General features: G+C 37.9%; 1 protein-coding gene across 12 annotated transcripts in view; it reads left to right on the forward strand.

The window, feature by feature from the left end:
- Window positions 1-18506, forward strand: part of LOC131031824 (DNA mismatch repair protein MSH5) — a 230384-nt gene that overhangs the window by 44095 nt on the left and 167783 nt on the right. The gene's annotated exons all lie outside the window — the stretch shown is intronic.

Consider the following 18506-nt stretch of genomic DNA (forward strand, 5'->3'; position numbering starts at 1 on the left):
TTGGATAGTGGAATGCTTACTGATAATATTGATGCAAGCACTAAGAAACCTGCAGAGACAGTAACTGAAACACTGACAGTGGATAACATAGAAAAACAAATTGAGAAACCGGCAGAGTCACAGGTACACATTGAGGTAGTGAAACCGGCAATCACAGAGAAAACAAAACCATTGCTAGTGGAAATGCAAACACAGACTGACCCACCAGAGGTCGATTCAGGCAAATTGGTTACTCCCATCAGAAGCACAAAAATTGTAAAGGTAGTTGGCCAGACATCTAGTACTTCACTAACAAAATTTAGACCTACTAATGTGATTGAAGTACTTTTGGACTCAATAAAGAAAATAACAGATTGTAATGCATTGGCCTATAAGGCTATTGATGACACAATTCCTATTCTTAAGTTGATTGCACCCAAATGCAATTTAGAGCATGTAAAGGATTCTTTAGGTCAGTTAGACACATTGTCTAAATATATTACTAGTAATATACTGACACTTGATCAAATAAATGAGGAAACATTCAAGGAGAAAATGGAAAAGGAAAAAGGAAAATTCTTTGAGGAAACAATAAACAAGTGCACGGAACACATCAATACACTTTTACCGGCACTGAATAAAACAATTTTGGAGTATAAGGAACTATACAGAGATACTTGCAAGACAAATATGTTGACAGTTGACATTGATAAGGAAATAGCAAAGTTCAAAAGGAGATAAATAATATAGCTGATAATATCATTGGTATATCTTAACCTATATCGGTTATTGAACAAGAAATTGCTGGATTTGAGGAAAACCTGGAGAAGTTAGAGAAAGAGAAGGAAAGGATAAAGGGAAAATCCAGAGAGCTTAAGTGCAAACTAAGTCCTAAGTTAGATAACCTTATCTCTCTAAGGAAAGAAATCTTTGAGGCATTAATTCAAGGACAAAAGACACCGGAGGAACATATGCATCATCTCACTGGTACAATTCAGAGAACTGAGGCAACTATAAAGGACAGTAACAGGTTTATACAAAGCCTAAACTTGGTATTAGCAGACGTATTCCAGATAGTAACCAACCGGTTACAAAGTTCAAGTTGAAATTTTGCACTCGTTGGCAATTTTTGACAACCTTTGTCATTGATGTCAAAGGGGGAGTAGTGGACAGAGAAAAATGGTCATCAGAGGAGATCATGCTCAGGGGGAGCACACATTTTTGGTAAAATTTTGGACTTCATTTTTGGGACAGATTTTTGGATTTTTCTCATGAGTGTTGCCATCAATGCCAAAGGGGGAGATTGTTGGCATTCTACACTCTAGTGAGAAATGATGGTGTTGTCATTGATGGCAACCTATCGGCAACCTACAGGCAGCCACCGAACATTCATCTGGTAAATCACCGACAGACATCGGCACCGACAGACACTTCACCGACAGCGACAACAATGTATATCGACACCCCAGTCGACAGGATTTTGTTTATTGTATTTAATTGTAAATATCTTTTTAAAGCCGACAATGCATATTGTAATAAGACTCATATATGTATGAGATCTTGTAAATCATTTTGATATAGATAGGATGGACATGGATAATGTAGAAGTGATGAGCGAATATTAAGGCAGATTTTGTATAAGGGTTTATGGTTATAGTATGAGCTTAAACCGGTATTGAACCTGACATAGCAGATGCTGAATTGTAGCAGTACATTATATTGGATTCTCATAATCCATTTTGTAAGTCAGTGAGACTTCCTTTTGTAATTGAGCAGTGAGCTCTAGGCAGTTGGCCTTCCTGCATGTGTAGGCCCCTCTTGTAAGTAATATCCATTCATTGGCCAGTGAGTGGATATTGTGGGTCACAAATCCCACCGAGGTTTTTCCCACACCGGGTTTCCTCGTTAAACATCTTGTGTTATGGTATGTTTTCTATGCTGTACTGTTCCTATTTACTGCATTAATTCTTGTTTACCGGTACACTGTTTTGGAATGCAAAATACTTAATAAGGTTAAATATTCTGCTAACCGGTTAGATGCTGATTCACCCCCCCTCTCAGTATCTTTGGGACTATCATTAATCCTAACAATCGAAAGGATCGAGTCGGCCCAAAAGGGATCAAAACCCAAAGAACAAGACCTAACATGAAAATAACAAGGTCGGCCTCCGCCAAGAGATTCCTTTGGAAAATCCAAAGGATGAAACGTACATCGCGGGAAAAGGTCAGCCACACACCGATGAACATCAGAATCGACGCCCAAGGCTCCGCAAGCTTCGGAATGGGTTCAAGTAGATCTCTAGAATAGGTCCAGGCAACCGTTAACAAAGGACTGTCAATCGGTAACAGGAAACTATCATGGAAACCGGTAGTGATATCTTGCCGTAAAATGATGCGAATGCGATGCGGTCTGGAAGCAAGAAAGATGATCAAGTCTTCAAGTAGAATCCAACTCCACAGGATCCGGTGAGCCAAAACTAGGACACACAGAAAGGAAAACTGAAACTGCAAACAAAAAACAAAACAAAAAGGAAAATGTTTTTGGTTGATGCAAGATTGCCATGAGCCGGGGATGCTCCTGCTTTAAACATTCGGGGTTGATGAAAAAGTGAGCCTCTCACTTTGTTGAGGTCAGAGGGAAACCAAGGCGGTCTACCTCTGCCTGAGAAATCCAAGATGAATCTTAAACTGGTTTGTCCTTCCACTTCACAAGATATTCCTTATACTCACTACTCCGGGTACTACGCCCAATCCTACTGTCCAAAATCTCTTCAATTTGATCCGGTTCCTTTCGGGGTAACTGTTTCTCCAAGTCTGTAACAATGTTCTCACTGAATTTTGGTTCATGGTACTCATGAAGATCTGCAATGTTGAATATAGGTGAAATACTTAGACTATCCGGTAACTCCACTTCATATGCATTTCCAAAATTGAACTTCCTCAAAATCCTACAAGGTCCAAACTTCTTCATCTGCAACTTGTTGTAGGCAAACTCTGCTTGTGCAAGAATCAAATTCCAACTTCCGGTTTTATCTCCCACTAAACATCTCAACAAGTTTCCCAAACTCCGGTTAACAACTTAAGTCTGTCCATCAGTCTGTGGATGAAAAGTAGAACTGAACTTCAAATTTGTCTTCATCTTCTTCCAAAGTGTTCTCCAAAAATAACCAACAAACTTGTGTCTTTGTCTGAAACTATGCTCTTAGGTAATCCATGCAATCTCACCACTTCCTTGAAAAATAGGTCTGCTACATGCAATGCATGTGATGTCTTCTTACAAGTTATGAAATGAACCATCTTCGAGAATCTATCCACTACCACAAATATAGAATCATTTCCTCTAGGCGTCTTAGGCAATCCAAGTACAAAATCCATGCTTATATCCTCCCAAGCTCTTACCGGTACTGTCAAAGGTTTATACAATCCTGCATTCTGACTACTACCCTTTGCAACTTGACAAACTCTACAACTCTGCACATAATTTTTAACATCCTTATGAATCTAGGGCCAAAAATACTGCTCACTCACCAATGCTACTGTTTTGTCAATGCCACAATGTCCAACTAAACCTCCACTATGTTTTTCCTTTATCAGGTTCTCTCTCATAGAACTCTTAGGTATGCACAACTGAATTCCTCTGAATAACATCTCATCCTGAATGAAATAATCCAACCATTTGCTTCTATCTACCATGACCGGTTCTCTACATGCTTTCCAAGGTTCTGCAAAATCCAGGTCTTCATCATACAAGGTCTTCAAATCTTCAAATCCTAATACTGTCACTCTCATCTCTGTCAGCAAATTTCTTCTCCTACTCAATGCATCAACAACTTTGTTAGATATCCCACTTCTATGCTTCAACACAAAGGTGTAACTCTGCAAGAAACCCATCTCATATGTCTCTGATTCAACTTACTTTGGCTGTTTAAATACTGCAAAGCTTGATGATCTGTATACAACACAAGCTCCTTACGCAACAAGTAATGTCTCCACTTCTTCAAGGCTTGAACTATGGCATAAAACTCCTGATCATACAGTGAATATCTCCTCCGGGCATCATTCAATTTCTCATTGAAATAGGCTACTGCTCTTCCTTCCTGACTCAAGACTGCTCCTGTTGCTGTTCCACTTGCATCACAATCCACTTGAAATACCTTATTGAAATCCGGTAAAGCCAACATAGGCTGCTCAGTCACTTTTTGCTTTAATAGTTCAAAACTTTTGTTTGCTCCAGTGGTCCACTTGAATTCCTTCCGATCTCCTCTTGTGATCTTAGTCATAGAGTTACAAACTGAACTGAAATTTTTGATAAACTTCCGGTAAAAACTAGCCAATCCATGAAACGATCTTACCTCTCCAATGCTTTCCGGTGCATGCCATTCAACTATTGCTTTCACTTTCTCAGGGTCCATCTTCAAACCATCCTCATATATCACAAATCCCAAATAGACTAATTCATCCTTCATGAAAGTACACTTGTTGATATTGATCAACAACTTCTCTTCTCTCAATGTCTGCAAAATTTGTCTTAACTGCAACAAGTGCTCCTCCTTTGTCTTACTAAAAATCAGAATGTCATCCAAATACACAATAACAAACTTACCCAGAAATTTCTTCAATACCTCATTCATCATCCTTATGAAAGTACTCGATGCATTAGTCAACCCAAAAGGCATCATCAATCATTCATACAGTCCTTCATTTGTCTTAAATGTTGTCTTTCACTCATCACCTTTTCTGATCCTGATCTGATGATATCCACTCTTGAAATCTATCTTTGTAAAGTATTTTGCTCCACTCAAACAGTCCATTATGTCATCCATCCTAGGCAAAGGAAACCGGTATTTCACTGTGATCTTGTTTATTACTTTGGAATCGGTACACATTCTCCATTCTCCATTCTTCTTAGGTGCTAATACTGCTGGTACTGCACAAGGGCTCAAACTCTCCCTGATCAAACCTTTCTTCAACAACTCTTGCACTTGTCTATTCAGTTCTTCATTCTCTGCCGGTGTCAACCGGTGTGCAGCTTTGTTAGGCAAAGTAGCTCCGGGAACCAAGTCCATGCAATGACTTATACTTCTCACAGGTGGCAATCCATCAGGTACATTATCTGAAATGATGTCCTCATATTTGTCAACAAATCTCTTATCTCTTTCGGGTGTTCTCCTTCCGGTTCCAGTCTCTCAGTCTTCTTAGGAATTAAGGCAAAGCACACATTCTCATGTCTCAGTCCATCCAGGAATTTCCTTCCATCTACTAAACAGATTTAGCATTCGTACAGACTTCATTCTTTAAAGGTTCCTCCAAGGGTAACAAGGTTTGCTTCATCCCATTGGCCACAATAGTGTATGTATTCTTCCTCCCATCTACTGCCTGTCTATCAAACTTCCAAGGTCTACCCAATAAAAGATGACAAATATCCATAGGCATAATATCACACAAGACTTCATCATGATAATTTTTAATTTTCAATTTCACCAAACATTGTTCACTTACTAACAACTTATGTTCATCCTGAATCCATGCTATCTGATAAGGCTTAGGGTTTTTCAATCTCTCCAATTTCAACTTATTCACCATTTCTTCTGAAACAAGATTATCTGAAGTACCACTATCAATAACAACTTTACAACACTTACTGGATACCTTACATTTGGTTTTGAACAGATTCTTCCTCTGCAAGGGCCATTCATCTCCTCCGGTTTGACACAAAGCTCTCCTCATCATCAATAGTTCTCCATCTTCCAGTTTATTGTTTGATCCGGTGGGGTTTTATTCCACCACTGCTGTTCTTCCGGTAGTTTCTGTCTTCTTACACTTGAATGCACGATGTCGTTCTCCTCCACACTTAAAGCAAGTTCCTCTGAATGTCCTCTTGTCTTGTTTTCCAAAACTCTCATTCCGGTAACCATCCGGTAGAAATTTCTATCATCCTTCCGGTATGAATTACCTTCTTTGCTCACTTCCTTATCCTTGTTCTGATTTGTATTGGTTCCTCTTCCTTCGGTATATCCTCTTCCTCCTTGAAATCTTCCTACGGTAAACCTTCCACCTCTACCTCTCTGCCTCTGCTCATGTCTTTTGTTTGACTTCTCTTCTGCCTTTAGGGCATACTGGTAAGCCTCTTCAACACTCTCCAATTTGATCATACTCAGTTCATCTTGTATAGACATCTGCAATCCATTGAAATATCTTGCAACTTGTTCAACTTCATCATCAACATGTCCGTATCTGATATTCAACTTGTAAAATGCTTCGGTGTACTCCACACTAGATTCCTTTTGTCTCAAATTCTACAACTTCTGGAACAAATCCACTTGATAATTCGCTGGCACAAACTTTGACTTCAACTTAGCAATCATCCAATCCCATGTCTTAATCTTCTCTTTACCTCTTCTTTGTCTATCAACTTGCAAATGCTCCCACCAAAGAGATGCATGACCTTTCAACTGGGTATAGGCATATTTCACCTTTCTCTCTTCTGCAGTGTTTTCGAAATCGAAATACTTCTCCATCTCCGAGATCCAATCCATCAATTCATGTGAATCTAACTTCCCATCATATTCCGGTGGGGTAAAATGAGGTTAAGTATTCGCCCTACTCAAAACCCTCAAAAACCTTTCCTCATCCGGATCATTTCCGGTAGGTTTCCTTATTCTGCCGGGGCTTCTTCTCTTTCATCTTCACTTACATCTTCAATATGTCGGCCTCTTCTCTGGGCTGTCTCCACGGCTTCTAACCGGGCTGCTATTCCTCGCAACATCTCCATCACAGCAGGGTCTGCATTCCCATGCGCTCCACCATTCCTAGCTCCTCTTCGCCATCGTTCACGCTAGTCCTCTGTAGTTGCAGGTCGGATCCCCAATCCACCACCCTACAACAAAATTTTAGGACACGCAACCTTCGGAACGAAACTTCGCTTTGATACCACTTTAAGTAGTCACCAGTGAGGAGGGACCTCAAAGAGATCAATCCGGACTGGTCAGCAAGAGTAATCACAACGGAAACACAAAGATATGATGGAGGCAATGCAGAACAGATTGTTTTATTGCATGAAAATTGATTACATCCAACCGATAACAACCGGGTTACAACATACCGGCTCACAAGCTTGGTAGAATAGGTCACAACCGAGACCTTGAATCTTAAGATCTATCTTCTATGCACAGTCCAACTACTTGATTCTCTGATTGATTACATTCTAATGTGTAATTACAAATATATATAACGATCCAAAGGATCCAGTCTGCCCAAAAGGGATCAAAACCCAAAGATCAAGACCTAACATGAAAATAACAAGGTCAGCCTCCACCAAGAGATTCCTTCAGAAAATCCAAAGGATGAAACGTAGATTGCAGGAAAAGGTCAGCCACACGCCAAGGAACATCGGAATCGACGCCCAAGGCTCCACAAGCTTCAGAATGGGTTCCGGTAGATCACTAGAATAGGTCCAGGCAACCGGTAACAAAGGACTATCAACCGATAACAGGAAACTGTCATGGAAACCCGTAGTGATATCTTGCCGGAAAATGATCCAAATGCGGTGCGGTCTGGAAGCAAGAAAGATGATCAAGTCTTCAAGTAGAATCCAACTCCACAGGATCTGGTGAGCCAAAACCGGGACACAGAAAAGAAAACTGAAACTGCAAACAGAAAACAAAACAGAAAGGAAAATGTTTTTGGTTGATGCAAGATTGCTATGAACCGGGGATGCTCCTGCATCAAGTTCCAACTCACCAGCTAAGCCAAGCAGCCTCAAAACTTTAATGAACGCATTCTAATGTTACTCCAACATTGTACGACTTGCCTGGAGAGGGGCGATCTGCCTTAAAATTCCATCTCTTCACTTTAATTCATGAAACTTAACAAGAAGGAACGCCTAGCAAAGAAGAATCCAACGAGCCAATACCCAGAACGGATAGACAATCAGGCAAGGAGATATGAGCGAAAAACTGCTTCAGCCATGAACAAACCAGCAACATGCAAAAACACACCAATACTCAGAAAACTGAAAATGCGATAACAAAATCCATCTCAATGTAGCTCAATCTATTCCTTTGGATGAGAAATAGGGTCTCCAATCAGCTAGGTGCTATCTCTCAAGCATGAAACTGACACAAGCTAGGAAGCTTTCAACTTCGAAGCACAAGTCTAACACAAATTCGGCAGCACTTCATTAAATTATACATGGATACCAAAACAAGAGGCCAACACTCTTCTTTATAACCTCGGTGTCTCCAAAATCAAATTCACATTCTCTCCAAATGGACGCCAAACTCAAATGCACACTAATCTCACCTTAATTTGAAATCTGCATTTCATTTCCCCTCCTTTCCAAGTTGACCTTCACATAGAAGCAAATATACTTTATAAAAATGACGATAAAATAATAATGTGGCGTCCAAGGTAGATAAGTGAAATACATTATAAAATTAACTTATATCCCATAAGGCGTCCATCTTGCCTTATTAATATTTCACTTTATAAAATATTTTCCTCTAACAATAAATCACCCAACCTTATGACATAAAATAATACTTTATCACCTCAAGTAGTCCCCTTAGGTCATAACCAGAAAATCATAAGTCATATGCCTAGGCCAAGGGGGGGACATTAAACATTATTAAAAATACTTTTCCCATGTGTTGAACAATTGCCAAAGTGAACTGAAGGCTAGAGTACTGAAAATTGCACTGCCAGAAATAGCCTCTAAACTGGACCACTGAAACCTGCCAAAATAGCATTGCCAAAAATAGAACTTACTAAAACTAGCATACTGCTAAAAATAGTAAGTGTGACCAAATGCATTTTAACCACATTTTGAGCAGCCGTTGCAACTTACTAAAAATAGTTAAGTCCGAAAAAGTCTTGATATTCATTTGCATGTCACACCATCGTGAAGCTCTCTGAAAACCCAGAAAAACCTAGAAAATATGAGCTATCCTTGCCCCCACTTACTAAAACTAATAAGTTTACCAAACTCCATTGATTGCTATGCATGTACCATCATTGCGAATCTTTTTGAAAACCTAGAAGGAATCTAGAATCAAAATTGTAAAACTCCAATATGCAAGCCACCAAAATTGCTAAAACATCCTCCTAGAAAATAGGAAACCCTAATTTCTGCCTCTGATTGACCAATGGGTCTCGGGATTAGCCATTAGTCCCCAAATTAAACTAGAGCGGAAAAGGGGACATTACATAATCACGAGGGGACTTATGCATTTGACAAGTTGGTTTGCATCTGATATGGCAGTCTAATTGATGCTTTACTTCTCAAACTCGTTAAAATGAAGAGCAAAGGGGTAGGGTTTAGTGAACCTAGGGACAATGATAGTAATGGTTGGTGCAATGAGTAGATAGACTCTACATAAAACTAATTCCTGCTTAACCAAAAATACACTCACAAGCCACAAAAATAGTGCAATCTCCAAAGGAAAATAAAAGGATTTTCAGACCATGAACATACATTAAGTATCCAATTCTGGCACAACTTAAATGAACATTCACAATTGAACTAACAACAATAAAAGGCTTAGATTAACCATGCACAGAGACTTACAATCAACAAACCTCCAATGGTATGAACCAAAAATTGATCGGATACCCTCACACTTTACCATTAATCACTGAAGTTTAAGTAACTTTGATGACAAGAAACCATGCAAATAGGTGAAGGCAAATGGCAAAACACCATGCTTCAATGTTTTATTCATTTGCTTCAACTGCTATTACAACAATTTATGCTCAACAATTCCTATTCTACTCTAATTCTAACTCCTAATTTTGCTATCTACCTCTATTTTCTAACCTTCTAACTCCTTACAATGAGAGAGGCATTGGCCTTTTACAGATTTTACATTTTGAATCAATGGTCAGGATTCAATCCATTCAATGGCCCAAATTTGACCTTTAGAAACCTTAACAACTTCTAGTTAATGGTCTCAACAACTTCCAACCACTTTTCAACTACTTTCCAACTGCTTTCAATTAATCCCACTAAAAGACAAAAGTTCACGAGGCTCAAGACACAAAAAGACAAACTTGGTAGTTGGGTGAACAACTAACTTTTGGCCCTTTCTTGTATTGCATTAAATTGGGCCCAAAAGTTTTTATTTTACAACAAACTAATTGCCATTACAAGAAATTCATATTTCTCTAATCTCGAGCTGTTCATTCTCCATTTTGTATGTCTCTTGTAGCATTAGTGTAGTCTGTCACTTGTTGATGCTGGAAAACTACGCGCTAATCCTTTGTCAACACAAAATAGAATGCTGAGTATCCTATCCTCTCTTGAATAAGGATATCTCTAATGCTGTTCTAAATGATCAAAAGGGACAACCTCAAGGTTCCAAGTGTCAGGTCCTGACGGCTCAGGATAACTCAGCAGTAATGTGTTTTGCTAGTAAACACGAGGGGACTTACAAATATTGCAACTAGCTGGTTTGCATCTGACAATGCCTTGATTCTCAAACTGGGGAAAAATAACAGCAAAAGGATAGGGTTTAGAAATCCTAACGAAAGTGATAGTAACGATTAATGCTGCAGGCAGACAAATTTCACATAAACTAACTTCTGCTTAGCCAAAGATATACTCACAAACCCACAGGAATAGTGCAAGCTCCAAGGGATAAAAGGATTTTCAAACTATTGTTATCCATTCAGGCACCCAAATCTGGCGCAGCCTGAGACAAATACTCGCAGTTGAACTAAGAACAATCATAGGTTTAGACTAACCATACACAAGGACCTACAATTAGCAAGCCTCCAATGGTATGAACCTAAAATCAAATCAGATACCCTCACAGTTCCCCATTAAAATCATCGAACTCTAATTAAATAGATGAAGAGAAACCATGCAAACAAATTAGGACACATGACAAAACACCATGCTTCAATGTTTCATTCATTTGTTCTAATCGCCATCACAACAATTTCTGCCTACCAGTCCTATCCTATTTCTACTTCTAATCTGCTAATTGTCTAACTATTTTAACTCCTAAAAATCTAACCTTCTAACCTCTAATGATCTAACCCTTTACAAAGAGAGAGGCATTGGCCTTTTATAGATTTTTACATTTTGAATCAAACGCCAGGATTGAAACCATCCAGTGGCTGTGATCTGTCTTCTAGAAGCCTGACAGCTTTAGCCCATGCCTAGTAACTCTCATAACTTCCCAAGTGCCCCTTCAACCACCTTTTCAGCTAACTGCAGCTATTCTCAATCAATTCTGCAAATCAAGTAGCTGAGATATAACTAACCTATGTCCCTCTTGTTTTAAGCTGCATTAAACGGGGCCCATAGGTAGCAATTTTACAATAAAGCATTTATTTAAAAAAAAAAAAATCATTTTCTGTTGTTTCCGGTTGTGCATTTTTGGTTTTGTATGCTCTTGTAGCATCTTGTGTACTTCACTGCCTTCCAGAATTCGGAATGGCATCACTTCGGCCCTGTCTCTGCAACACGTTCTTCATTGGTATTGCACTATGATCACACCCTCAATCTTTATCGCGATCACATCCTTGTTCGTGTGTTGGATCTCCTCGTATCGCCCCACGTGGTTCCATTCATCCTGCATAGACAAGCAAATACAGGATCCATCTGAAAAACAAACAAAAAATATTGAGAGGGGGGGTGAATTAGTATTTTAACATTTTAAAAATCTTGCGTTTACAAAGAGACTGAAAAAGAAATAAACACAGAGACAAAGACACAAATTTTTATCACGTGGAAAACCCTTTCGGATGAAAAACCATGGTACTCACTAACCAAAGAAAATGGGCTCCAACCCAGTTTACAAGAGAGCTCCAACTCTACTGACAGAAGCTACATCCTCAGAACACTTTTACACACACATGGCACCAACCATTGCATAACCAAATTTTTCACAACGAGAAATAACACAACTCTATGCTAGTTGTTAATTTTCTCAGTTAAGCACAATTTAGATCTTGAATACAATGTATCTAGCTCATTGTGTATGTTGTAGCATTCCATACAATGAGCTGCTAGAATATTTTTTTTCAAATTTGAATCACTATTCTCGTAATCATTCTACGAGTCACCCTATATTTGAACTTCTTCACAACAATGGCAGTCGTACCAAGCCTACTTTTACACTAATACACAATCTGCAGAAATACGTCTGAATGAACATTCTCACATTTTTAACTTAGAAACCTTATCACATACAGTACATAAGACACCATACTACAACTTCAATCCCACACATACATACAGGCATAGCACAAACTCGAAGTCAAAGCTCTTTTGAAACAAAGGTTTTTTTTTGACCATTATTATCCATCGCTTCCTGTATAACATTCGTACTCTAAAAAAAAAATGAAGTTACATTCTCCATCAACAACCCTTCAATACTAAGACTTCTTTTTCAACACCTAGTTCATATGAATGCCATCATTAAGCAATTCAAACAACACCAAAAAGAAAAGAAAACGTCTTCCAAAATAAAAAAACTGAGTATCTCAATTAAACCTGCCGCACTCCCAGTGACATCTGTCGCACATAAAAAACAAACTCCTTTCACAGAGAACACGATAACAACATACAATCTATTAAAACGCCTTTTGTTTTCATACACCGCCTTATGCCTTTGATTCGATATCAATAGTTTTTCTACACCTATCAAAGATTGCCTAGTGCATATCAAGTTATGAAATCACGACAACCCAAAACAAAACATGGTTCCAACCGTTAAAACCATAAACATGCCATAAAGACTTCTGATGAAGTAACTGCCACACCAAAAGCGGTCAGCGAACAAGAACAGTGCCATTTTTTATGAAGGAATATTAATGCCACTCAGCTGCTTTTCACACTTGTCAAACCAAAAACGTTTTCAGCCAGGAAGCAATACCAGAAAAGAAAAACTCTTAAAAAAAATCGCACTTCCTTCATTTGAATTACACGCATCAACAAAACATTCATACACTCAGGATATCATTACTACAGCATCCCGCAAAACCTAGCATATTTGTTTGTTTCATAAAAAAAACGACTCAATTTAAGCTTGCATCAAAATTCTGGTTACAAATGGCAGCACAAAGGATATCTGAAACAGTTTCGAAACAAAACAATTATCAACCAAAAATGTCTTCATATACTGACAAAAAAAAAAATACAGACTCCTTTGCTGTAACCAAACTTTCCAGAACAACAACAGAGAGAAGTTATTCTAAACAAAATCCAAAAGCCATGATATCTCAGAAAATTGTTTCATAAGATTTCTGTTCTGTTGGAAGAAAAACATCCACATATGACTAGACAAACATGCAGAGAAAACAAGCTGACAAACAATTTTTGCGAACAAACAAAACAACAACGTATCCATGTAGCATAAGTTGAATCATTTGCAACAAGGCTCATAAATTCACCAAATGTCCATCTTCAAACTGAATTCGAGTTATTAAGTCAGCATCAACTGACTAAACCAAAAGACAACACCACCAAGTGACATCAATGACAATATACTCAACGTTCTCCCCCTTTGTCATTGATGACAACCAATTTGAACAAGGCTCCCCCTCACTCTCTACTCCCCCTTTGACATCAATGACTTGAAATAAAAACTGCAGACCTGAAAATGGGGCATGACATAAAACGATAAGAACTCCCCTTGAAACCATGCCGAAATCTAGTGGAGTGAGATCACTCCAAGCTTTTGTCTTAGAAATTCAAATGTCTCTCTTGGTAATGGCTTTGTAAATATATCAACAACCCGTTCTTTAGAAGACACATATTCCAACTTGACAATTTGATTAATAACCCGCTCTCTTAAAAAATGATAATTAATTGGAATATGCTTAGTATAAGAGTGCATAACTGAATTTTTCAAAATATTAATTGCACTCGTATTATCACAAAAAATAGAGATAGGCTGATCATACTCAACCTTGAAATCTTGCAGTGTATGTTTCATCCAAATCACCCCTGTGTGCAGCAAGAGATAGCTGCTATATACTCTGCTTCAGCTATGAACAATGAGATAGATGCCCGTTTCTTACTTAGCCAGGAAACAAGACAGCCACCAAGAAAGAAAGCACCACCGCTTGTGCTTTTACTGTCATCTACTGAACCTCCCCAATCTGCATCAGTATAGGTGGTTAGTGTAAAATCTTGACATTTAGGATACCATAAACCAAAATTCAATGTACCCTTAGGATATTTAAAAATCCTCTTCACTGCTTGCACGTGTGTCTTTAGGAAGGGTTGAAACCTTGCAACATAACCAACTGCCTGCATAATGTTAGGTCTAGTAGCTGTAACATCTAATAGATTGCCTACCATAGACCTGTAATAAGTTTGATTAACATTAGGAGATTCATCATCAACACTCAGTTTACATCCTATTACCATAGGTGTACTTACAGGATGATTATCTTCCATTCTGAATCTTTTTAGCATCTCTCTAATATACTTTGTCTAAGAGATAAAAATACCTTCTAATTACTGCTGAATTTGAAGTCCCAAAAAGTATGACAACTCACCCAACACAGGCATTTCAAACTCTTGTTTCCTGTTAGCAACAAAATCTTTGCACATGTCTACACAATCACTGCCAAAAATTACATCATCTATATAAACAACAACAACCAAAATGTTGTTATCTTCTTCTTTCACATAAAGGTTGTTGTCCGCTACTCCTTTTCTGAAGCCTTGTTGTTGCAACTTGCAAGTACTTATCTGTAATATTCCCACTAATTTTTTTTGGTTTTTGAGCACAACAAATACTACAATGCACCCATTAAAGTTAGGAAATATAATCTCAACACTGCTAAAAGTAACCCTTCCACTTTTTGATCACCAAGAGCGCAATGTGGGAAGGTGAGAGCATACGGTGATAAGGGGTTCGTTAGCTCACTGATCTGCTGGAAATTACAATGCAAGTACAATACTGGGCGACAAGCTAGCCCCTTTCACTTTTCAGCAGGATGAAGACCAAGAACTTGGCGGTAAACCAGCCAAGGGAACAAGAGCATAACTAGAACCAAATCTCTCTATCGCTTATGTAGCGGGAGGACTTATACATAAAAACTATCACCCAACCACATATTTCAGCAGGAGGACAATATCACTCAACCACTTGCTCAGTGGGAGGACAAAGCTGAATTACAAAACATGAAGGCGGCTAAGCCATCCTCTTCCACTTGTTCAGTGGGAAATGCAACTTAGAATGATTGGTCAGTACTACTGAAGCAATCTTACAAAGCTAGAGATGCGAGAGAAGATAGAATTAAGTACATATCTCAAGTATTCAATAACACATTATCACCACAAAACACTACTTGCTGTTCTGAAATCAGAGACAATGAAATGTAGAACCAACCACCCCAAAATCCACTAAAATGCTCGTAACTTTCTCAAAACTGAATGAAATCATGCCAAACCAAATGCAAATGAAGAGTATAACATAAGCGATCAGTTCAATACCTTGAAACTGTGATTGGAGAGCAGCAAAGGTGATGCACACAACCCAAGGCAATTCTGGAAATGGTGTTTTGGCTGAATATTTCAATTTGCAACTATAAATTGGAGAGTTCCCCAAATGCCACACCAATGTAGGAGAATTATTGTCTCTCCGATACTCTTCCAACGGGCCTTCACCCAGAACGATGCACCCAACACGCAAATAGCTACAAGCAAAATACACTTCCAGCCAACACACACCAGCAACACCAAAAAATGCAGCAGCACACAACTCTTCACCAACACACCCAAAAATCACCAAATAGTTCACAACTTCGAACCACAGCTAGGAGTGATGTCTCACACTCGAAACTGGAAAGAAAGATCTAGGAGGTATTCACCCTCGAAGAAGTCTGGAGTCATTCCGACAGCATAACGATATATTTTCTCTAGATAATCAAATGAGGAGCCAAACACTTGTTTATATAGCTTTTCAAGTCTGGAATTCAAATGAAATTGCCTCCAAATTCTCCTCATTCAAACTGCATTTCATTTCATGTGGTGGACCCAAAATGGCGCCCACTTCCCAAGTCAAAAATCGTGCCTAGGAGAGAGGACCACGATTTTGGCATAATAAATTTTGAAGTATAAAAATAAAGTCTCCTTTTAATCATCAAATAATTCGCCCAGGCATGACTTAATAAAAATATCATATTTTGCACAATTCCCCATAACATCAATCAGTAATAAAATAATTAAATAATAACCTTAGGATAAGGAATAATATTTAATTAAATTGCTTATAGCTCCAGTACTGATTATCAACAAAATCCGGATGAGGCTGGGCAATGAGGATCACTGAACTGTGCTGGATCAGGACCAAATCCAGGACTGCCAAAAATAGAATGCCCAAACTGCCACTTACTAAAAATAGTAAGTCATGAAATAATGCTCTGAAAATTATGTTTTTTTCTGATATTTTTTTAAAACTTTTTTTGATAAATGTACTTTTGATGACACAACGATTAACATCTAAAAAAAGGTACCCTATACAACTTGACTTTGACTTTTAGACTATGAGACAAAAAATCTCTATAAGAACTAATAAGACACTCTACGAGAGTTATAATAATAATGTAACTTTTAATTTGTAGATATAAACTTTAGAAACTAATTTAAATGACTCACTCAATGCTAATTAACTCATTTATTTTCTTGTCTAGACATTTCCCATGGTAATTGCAACTGAGAATAAAGCATAATCTTACTTTTCCCAAATTGCACAGTGAGGGTTCTAGATGCTTTAGCTTTAGCTAGATGTGGCAAAACATCAAAATATGCAAACTATTATAAATTCAGGTGACCCTCATGGTATCATTGACAAGGGAAATGATAGAATCTGTCATAATTTTTGCCTTGCCTTGAAGCACACATTTGTGGAGATGGTGCCACAATGCCACTATTTTGTATAAATTGATGAAGAATGCATGCTTTTCTTCTTAGAACTTGGAACTGATCCAGTTGCCCCATTGGCCTTCCTGAATGTGCAAGATTTCCTTTACTTATTTTACAAAGCAAAAATAAGTGAAGGAATGCTGCACAGAGCAGAGAACACAGTGAACCCACCAAGCACAAATGAAGATTATTTTTCCTTTGTATATTCTTCTATGGCTATCTTCCTTTGCAGATTCCATGCTCACAACATGTCAATCCAAAATACTAAGTGGTGGGTTTTTATTAAAATCTAATACATTGCAGATCAGTAAGAGTAATGTCCTTGAAACCACTGGAATAAATGTTGCGCACCACACAAAGCCTTTCATCTCTATTTCATGGAACAATAAATTTTTTTAAATAGATCCTCTGTGATGAATAAAAATAAATGACACGATTTACTTTATTAGGACTGTGATTTATGAAATCCACTCGTGATTTTTCGCAAAAAATATGCCTGCTAACTTCTACCTCTATTGGAGGCAATCAAACACCAATTTAAAGTAGATGATACTTGCCTCCATGCATAGGGACACCACTCAAAATACAAGAAAACCTCTGCAACAGATATCACAAGGCATAGCTCGGCCTCTAGATTAGCAAGTTGTTTGAGGAATTACAATCTTTAAGGAAATTCGAGGTCAGAAAGATCTCATTGATCAGTGCTCACAAAAGTGATTTCCCCTGGATCTCAGATGCTCTGATACCATATAAGACATATGGACAAATCTTATAGAAGTGGAATGATATTGCACACTGAATATTATGCTTCTATTACTCATTTTCATTCAAAAACTATTACATATATATAGGATTTTCAAATCCTATATTATTAAAAACAATTGTATAACAACTTCTAAATATACGAGTTTTTTTAACAACTCAACTTCCTACACTTGTATAACTACTATATTAACCTGTTTAACAAACTGAATATAAATTATTATGTGCATCCTATAATGTAATATTCCTAACAAGTAGAAAAAGGAACTTGGTTAGAAGTAGAAAAAGAACCCTCAGGACTCTTACCACTAGATGAATGTGGATGATGAAAGCTTTGAGTTGGACCAACAAAAGAGTCCGTAGGCATAGAACTAGATACATTTTGAATCATCACTGCTGCTATCACTTCCTCTGTTTTTTGCTTTTCTGTTTTTTTCATCTCATACTCAACAAGTAGGGCATTCATCTTTCTAGCAATCTCTTTAGACACCTTAGGGCATATCTTCACATTTTGTTCAGGTATTTGAGTAGGGTGGTATTTTAATCTATTAATTCCACCTGTCATATATTCTTTCATTCAGTACAAGTGACATGGCCCTTGATGGCCCTTGGTATCCCATATTCCATGCAGGATCTTTTTTACCACTCATTTGTGTTGAAATTTAAGTTGCCATTGTTGTTTTAACATTAAAAAAAAAAGTGGGTTTTGCAAAAAATCAGCAACAAGCAAATTGATAAGCATTTATTTTGTTATCCATATAATATGCACGATCACGTGTCTGCGTTGTCTGCCACCTCATGGGCTAGATACAACATTATATCACTTTCATTAACTAAAAATCATAATTCAATACATATAACTTTGAAGTGACTAGACAAT

The sequence above is a fragment of the Cryptomeria japonica genome, chromosome 6 (genome assembly GCF_030272615.1).
Source record: "Cryptomeria japonica chromosome 6, Sugi_1.0, whole genome shotgun sequence".
In the NCBI taxonomy this organism is placed as follows: domain Eukaryota; kingdom Viridiplantae; phylum Streptophyta; class Pinopsida; order Cupressales; family Cupressaceae; genus Cryptomeria; species Cryptomeria japonica.